General features: G+C 38.2%; 1 long non-coding RNA gene across 1 annotated transcript; it reads left to right on the top strand.

The window, feature by feature from the left end:
- Nucleotides 1–1,658: 1,658 nt before the first annotated feature.
- LOC130463867 (uncharacterized) lies at nucleotides 1,659–5,860 on the top strand. The gene is made up of 6 exons (XR_008924063.1): nucleotides 1,659–1,974; nucleotides 2,626–2,683; nucleotides 4,337–4,651; nucleotides 4,748–4,897; nucleotides 4,973–5,071; nucleotides 5,152–5,860. It is a non-coding gene; the product is annotated as an uncharacterized lncRNA (long non-coding RNA).
- Nucleotides 5,861–7,369: the final 1,509 nt, after the last annotated feature.

Below are 7,369 nucleotides of genomic sequence, written 5' to 3' on the forward strand. Positions count from 1 at the left end.
AGTGGAAATGACACCATTTGGGTAGTGGTCGATAGGTTGACTAAGTCAGCAGTGTTCATACCAATGAAAGAAACCTGGAAAATGGAACAACTTGCCAAAGCTTACATCAAACATGTAGTGAGATTACATGGAGTTCCTAAGGATATCGTATCAGATAGAGATTCTAGGTTCCTTTCGAATTTCTGGAAAAGTGTGCAGAAGGACTTTGGTACCACATTAAAAATGAGTACAGCGTTCCACCCAGCCACAGATGGACAAACCGAAAGAACTATTCAAACCTTAGAAGATATGCTAAGAGCTTGTTTGATTGATTTCCAAGGTGGATGGGAAGATAGCCTAGATCTAATTGAGTTTTCATACAACAATAGCTATCATGCCAGTATTAGAATGGCACCATTCGAAGCCCTGTATGGACGAAAATGCAGAAGTCCGCTATGTTGGAGTGACATTAGTGAAACCGTTGTACTAGGTCCCCAATTGATAGAGGACACTATGAATCAGGTTAGGACTATTCAATCCAAAATCCAAGTCGCGCAAGATCGCCAAAAGAGCTACGCAGATTTAAAGCGTAGGGATGAAGAGTTCCAAATAGGTGACAAAGTTTTGCTAAAGGTTTCACCAATGAAAGGTGTAATGAGATTTGGGAAGAAGGGAAAGCTTAGACCAAAGTATATAGGCCCATATGAGATCTTAGAACAGATAGGGAAGGTAGCGTATAGACTAGCCTTGCCCATGGACTTGCATAGAGTGCATAATGTGTTTCATATATCCCAGTTGAGGAAGTATGTCCCGGATAAGTCTCATGTACTACAACCGGAGACCATAGAGTTAGACCAAAGTTTGACCTTTGAGGAAAGACCTGTCAAGATACTTGATAGCAAAGTGCGTAGCACTCGAACTAAGGATGTTAAGATCGTAAAAGTGTTATGGTCTAACCAAGAGTATGAGGAAGCTACCTGGGAAGCAGAGGAGAAAATGAGAAAGAAATATCCCGATCTTTTTCCCAAGGTTAGTTGAGTTACGGGGCTGTAACTCGTTTTCTTTAAGAGGGGTAGAGTGCGGTAGAATTTCGCGCTTTTTACCTTATTTACCCAATTTATCCATTAGGATATGCTTGAATCGTTTTTTCCAGTGAAGTTTCACTGTTTATTGTCATGTGAATTATTTAAAGAGTACAGCAACTAAAACTTTTTGCAAAGAAAACGCACTAAAGTCTCAAAATAGTCTCAAGTTAGTTTTAAAATTGTGATTTCCGTGCCCAAGTTTCGGGACGAAACTTCTTTTAAGGAGGGTAGACTGTAATACCTCGTATTTTTCTAAAAATTATAAATATATTTTATTATATTTATAAAACATTTCGTGTATTTTTATAAATTAATTTCATTTAATGAGAATTAAATGCGCTTTTACTTTAATTAATTTAAATATTTATTATTTCGAAAATCGGATTTTATTAAATAAATTCAAGGAATTTATTTAATTGGGAATTGTTGGGTCGTATTTCAAAAATGAATTTAATAAACTTAAAGCCCGGTCGTTTTGTTTTAATTAAACCCAACAAAGCCTGCAAGGAGTAAACTTAATTGAGCCCGGTAATGAGCCCAACTCAAAATTACCCTAACCTAGCCCACAAGGGAGAGAAAACCTATAAATAGACCCCATATCAAACCCCCAAAATCAAAAATTCAGAAATCTCTCTCTCTCCTCTTTTCCTCCCCTTGCGGCACACCCCACACCCCTCTCCTCTCTTCGTTCGTCCTTGCTTGCGGCGCAAGACACCCGTGCGCCAGCCTAGCTCGTCGCCCTCGCTCGTCCTACGCATTGAGTGTTGTGTGTGCGCGCGCTGCTGCTTGCCCCGCTCGTGCGCTGTGCCCCGTGTGTGCGCTGATGTGCCCCGTGTGTGCGAGGCTGTGCCCCTGTTGTGTGTTGTGCGTTGCTCGCCTGCCCTCCCCCTCGCGCGCGCGAGCCTTGCTGGTGCGTTGCGTGTGCTGCTGCGTTGTTGTTGTTGATTGTGGTCGTGTGTGTTAATCGGCACACACACACGATTAATTAATCGTTGTGTGTGTGTGTGTCGATCAATGGTTCAATAAAAATTATGTTGTCAAAAATATTAATTTTCAGTTTTAAATTGATTTAATTATTGTGATAAAGTTTAATTATTGGATTGTTTAGATTAATTAAAACGGTTATGAACACCGTATTGGGTTAGTAGTATGTTTTAATTAAAGAAATTGGTTTTGATGATTGGTTTTGTAATTTTCAGATTTTTTAGGTTCATAAAGTATTGATTTTTGAAGTCCAAACACGTTTTCGGATTAAACCATTGTTAGGGTTTTGGTTTCAAATTGATTGAGCGATTGATTTACATAATTTAATGACAATTTAAATTATGGGAACCAATCTAAATTTTCAGAATATTTATAAGCTTTAAAAGGTTGGTTTTTAAGGGTTTTAAAGCGAAAAAAGTCAATATTTTTATGCTAGGACTTGAGTTGACTATTTGAGACTATTAAATTACCAATTAATGAATGATTTTTAACTAAACTAAGGGTTTTAATTTCTTAAATAGTTGCTGGAAATTTAGTAAACATGGATAATAATTTAGTTCTCTTGTTTTGTTTATAGGAGTTGATTTCTAGTGAGTCGTGATTCGCACAGTGGCCCCCGTACTTAGGTATTCCAGGTACGTACAAGACTAGGGTGACCACCCATCCCTTGAGGACTTTATGAAGTGTATTGAATGAGAATCATGTGAACTTATATGTTGGAAATCCATGTTTGATGATTGGGAATGAATATGTTATTATGAATTCATGTTTAATGTTGAGAACAAGCATGTTATTATTATTGTTGAATCTATGTGAACGAGCATGTTATGAATTGAATTATGCTTTATAGATTCTATTGAACTATCATGTTATGGACTTTTATAATCGTTGAATTATGTCAAGCATGTTGTTCAAGTTGGTTTGTATGTATGAGTAGTGCGCATGCAAGTTGTTATTATTATTATGCTATAGTACAGGATGTCTAGCATAATTATTGAGCCAGTCGAATATTGCCAGTGAGCAATATATATTCTACCAAAGGGGTAGAATATGTTAAGAGAGTCTATGTGAATTGAATTAAGGACAATTCGTGCTAAGGGCACACCCCGCTTGTTAATAGGCAATGTCGGGTTATCTCAAACAGTGTTTTTGAGAAGGAACAATGGGAGTAATTTCACTTGAGTCTTGTTTGATCACAAGTCCTAAAGAAGTAAAATATTAAAGAGTCATTGTTGAAGTGTTTAATTGTTCAATTGTTTGTATGTTGTGTCTTGAGTCGTCTTGAACATAATATACTAATTAATGTAAAGTGTAACCCAAAGAGCTTCAAAACTCTTGGAATGTATATACCTTGAGTATGAACAATGGGGGGAGTCTTGCCGGAAAACTTGTACTCCTAGAATGATACAAGACGTTGTTTCATTCTCTTTTATGTCGTAGCGCATTGGAATTCCTGTCGGTATGGCCCGACTGTCGGTAGTAGCCCGACTTATTTTGGTGTATGGTTGGCTCCCATCACCCTTTTCTTTCCTTTTGAGGATACTTTACTTTACCCGTTCGAAGCTACTTTTTATTAAACTGTGAGTCAAGAGTCGTGTCTCGTGTCGAGTCTTGTCTCCATGTTTACTTGTTTATTTTATGGCTTTTGCATGTTGATTATTTAATTGTCGAGTGAAGCATGTTAGGATAGAATGTTATTCTAGCTTGTTCGTACTCAGCTTTTGCTGACTTCGTGCTTCATGTCTTCTGGTCATGGCCTTTGCCTTAATGACCCTATGATGATCCATCAATTGCATTTGCGTTGTTGGGGAGTAGTTTTCAATAAAACAGGTTTGTAGAGATAACTTGCGGGAGAAGTTATCATGGGATTCGAGTCGAGAGTTTTATGCTTCCGTAATTTATAAACTCTATTTTTATTTATAGTCATGACTAATATTACTATTTCAGTTAATGGATTTCAAATGGTTTGTTTTAGTTTGGGCCTCAACGGTTCCAACTTGTTTTAATGACCATTAACTATTTATTTTATATGTTTGAAAGTTAGTTAATTCCGCTGCGTAATTCTGGTAAATAGCCTTAGCCGTTATCACGATGGCGGTAATATAGGTAATTCTTGTGTTTTAAGTTGGAAAATGTTTTATAAAAAGCAAGGAATTATTAGGGTGTTACATCCCTGGCTGAACCTGTATTGCCACTAGGGATTTTTTGAACCTTGATTTTTGTATGGGCTAGTATAATATAGCCCCCAATCTTGAATGTTGATTTTTTTTGTATTTCGAATGCTTTAGCATGCCTCGTCATACTCGGAGGAAGCTTGCCGAATGTTTGGCAGTTCGAGCTGCTATGGAGGATGCTTCGGATGACGAAGCGGCGGTAACGAATGTGCTGGAGCCAGGCATGGTATCGCGGAAAGTCCCTACCTTTGACAGCAATGGTTGGCGGCCTTCGGATCTTGTATTTCTGCCAGAGTTTCATCTGTCCCAGCGGCCACGCGCTGGTTTTGTGAGTCCATTTGTCTCCCTTGGGAGAATTTTGTAGATAGGAGAGGCAGTCATGATGGCCTTCTGAAGAGGCTTGCTCCACCTGTACGCTTCGTACTGCCGGTGAGCTTTTGAACTTGTACTCTTGTATTCTTGTATTCTTGTATTCTTGTGTTCTTGTATTCTTGTATTCTCTGATCATTTTATGAATGTTTGTAGGAGGAGGAGATCGACCCCGAGGATATTCCCTATGCTGACAGGGTTATCCGCTATGTTGACTCGTACAGAGAGCAGGTGGAGGTTACCGTTCATGTGGCTTCTCCTCCACATCGGAGGTCGTACGATGCTGTACCGGAGCATTATGCGGTTGTAAGTACCTATTGTATTTTCTTGAAACTGATTGTAACCTTGTATCTAGAAATTGATTTTGAATCTTGTATGCAGGCGCCTCGGGCGAGAGTGCGTCGCTGGATGCTTGTTATTGATTCCCTGAAGAGGCATTGTGTCAAGCTGACCCAGAAGCTTACTGGCCGGGACAGAGAGGTGCATTCATTGACTGGGAAATTTGTATTCCTGAAACTTGAATATGGATGTCTGATTCTTGATTCTTGAATTTTGTATAGGAGCGTCGTCGAGGTCGCAGAGATTCTGTGGAGAGGGAGCCCCCGGTGGGGATTTGGAGAGGGCAAGACGGACCGAGCTTAAGTCTGGGCCTCGGTTCTGGTACTAGTACTTATTAGAGGCATTATGATGTTGATAGGGGGGTTGTTCCCTTTACATTCGTTGAGCCTACCAGGCATTCTGTTGGAGGTCCGGGCAGTTCGATGCCTTTTATGTCTCCCCCTGGTACTTATTTCGGAGTGAGTAGCTCCCAGCCTTGGAATGCAGATTCTTGGGCTTATTGACATAAGATGGAGCGGATGCGTCAGGCCCAATCTTTTGAGATGCAGCGCCAGTTCATGGCTTTCCCGCAGCCTTATCAGTATCCTTCCCCTCAGCAGGGAACTTATCGTCCTCCCGGTACCCTTCGTATTTCGGAGCAGGAGCCTGCTACCCCTGAGACGGAGCTGGACCAGGATCTGGAGCGTTATAGGAGCCGAAACAGGAACAAGGAACCTGTGGTTGATATTACGGCTGATGATGATTCGGACTGATCCTGCATGGTAGCGAGTTCCAGCTTGCCTTGATTGAAGTTTTGTATGGTTTTTTTTTGTATGGATTTTGTAGCTTGTATTTGGAACTTGAATTTTGTATGGTTTTGTATTTGAATTTTGTAAAGTTTGAAACTTTTGGATTTTGTATGGTCGAAAATTTGGATTTTGTATGGTTTGAATTTTGTATGTGTCTTTGCAGGGTTTGAAGTTCGTACGCGTTGTGTGTGCTTTGAAATTTGTAACTGTATGCATGAAAAATTTGCAAAAATTTGCCCATTTTTTCGGGTGTACATACCCACTATAAGCCCCCACTTTGAATGAGGTTTTTTGGTTAGAAAAAGCGCAAGTTAAAGTATATTCAACTTTTGCTTATGAATATGCAGACTCTTGAAACAAAAATTTGCCCATTTTTTCGGGTGTACATACCCACTATAAGCCCCACTTTGACTGAGATTTTTTGGTTAGAAAAAGCGCAAGTCAAAGCATATTCAACTTTTTCTTATGCATATGCAAAAACAAGAGGTCAATTAGTCTGTTTGATTCAATAATGTTAGCAAAGTTACAACACTGACACCGACGAATTAGATCTGCTTCTTGGACTGATATTTCTTTTTCCTGTTGAATGCTCTCCACTTTTTCTCAAAGATTGAATGATAGTCAGTAAAAGTTATAACACATATATGTAATTTTTACATTAGAAGTGTTTGCTTATGACTTAGGAGATGTAGGAAATAAAGAAAGGTTCGAGGCAATAGAGAATTAACTAAGAGCCTATTCGGCATGCCTTATTTCCAGTTTTTAGTTTAAAGTTGGGAAACTCTACATGGTGACCTTGTGGCGATATTGGTTTTTCTATAGGGTGGAAACAAAAAATTTTGATTTTATATGGTGACCTTGTGGTATTTTTTATTATATTTAGTGCCATTACTAACTTATATAAGGATTAAACCATCATTAATTGATTAATATGACTAACTACCCCTTAATATACTCTAAGGCCCTATTTGGTTCAATATTAGTAAAGGAAGGGAAGAGAAGAGAAAGGAAGGGAAGAGAAAGGAAAGGAAATAAAATATATTTCCCCATGTTTGGTACGATAAAAGAAAATGATAGGAATCCTATGTTTGGTACAACATTAGTAAAGTAAGAGAAGGGAAAGAAAGAAAAAAAGTGAGTTTAAGCTTTAATATTTTGTTTGACAGATTTAATTTTTTTCTTTCCTTCCAAATTCCTCCAATTTTGGGAGGAAATGAAAGTGAAACTTTTATACAGTGAGCTTTCTTTCCAATTCCCTTCATTTCCTTTCACTTCCCATATAATTTTGTGAACCAAATATAAGAAACGTTATTTTTTCTTTCCTTTCTTTTCTTTTTCTTTTTCTTCCGATTCCTCCCAACCAAATAAAGCTAAGAAATAACTCTCAAACTCATTTAATAACTCACTCTCATTAATTTCTTTTACAATAACAAAAAGCACCTTATTAAACTGATCAACGCCTTCCTCTTCCTCCCTTCTCCCATTCCATCTGTACGCATCCTTTCTTCTCTTTCAAACTCAATCAAAAGTTTCTCGTTTTAAATCTCTTTGATAATTCGTTAATTTAAGGAAAGTGGTATTATAACATTCTCAAGTTTTAAAACAATTATGACAATATTGAAAAATTAGTATAGCATTGTTGTTTTGAAGT

This window comes from Spinacia oleracea, chromosome 6 (assembly GCF_020520425.1).
Source record: "Spinacia oleracea cultivar Varoflay chromosome 6, BTI_SOV_V1, whole genome shotgun sequence".
NCBI classification, from domain to species: Eukaryota; Viridiplantae; Streptophyta; class Magnoliopsida; order Caryophyllales; family Amaranthaceae; genus Spinacia; species Spinacia oleracea.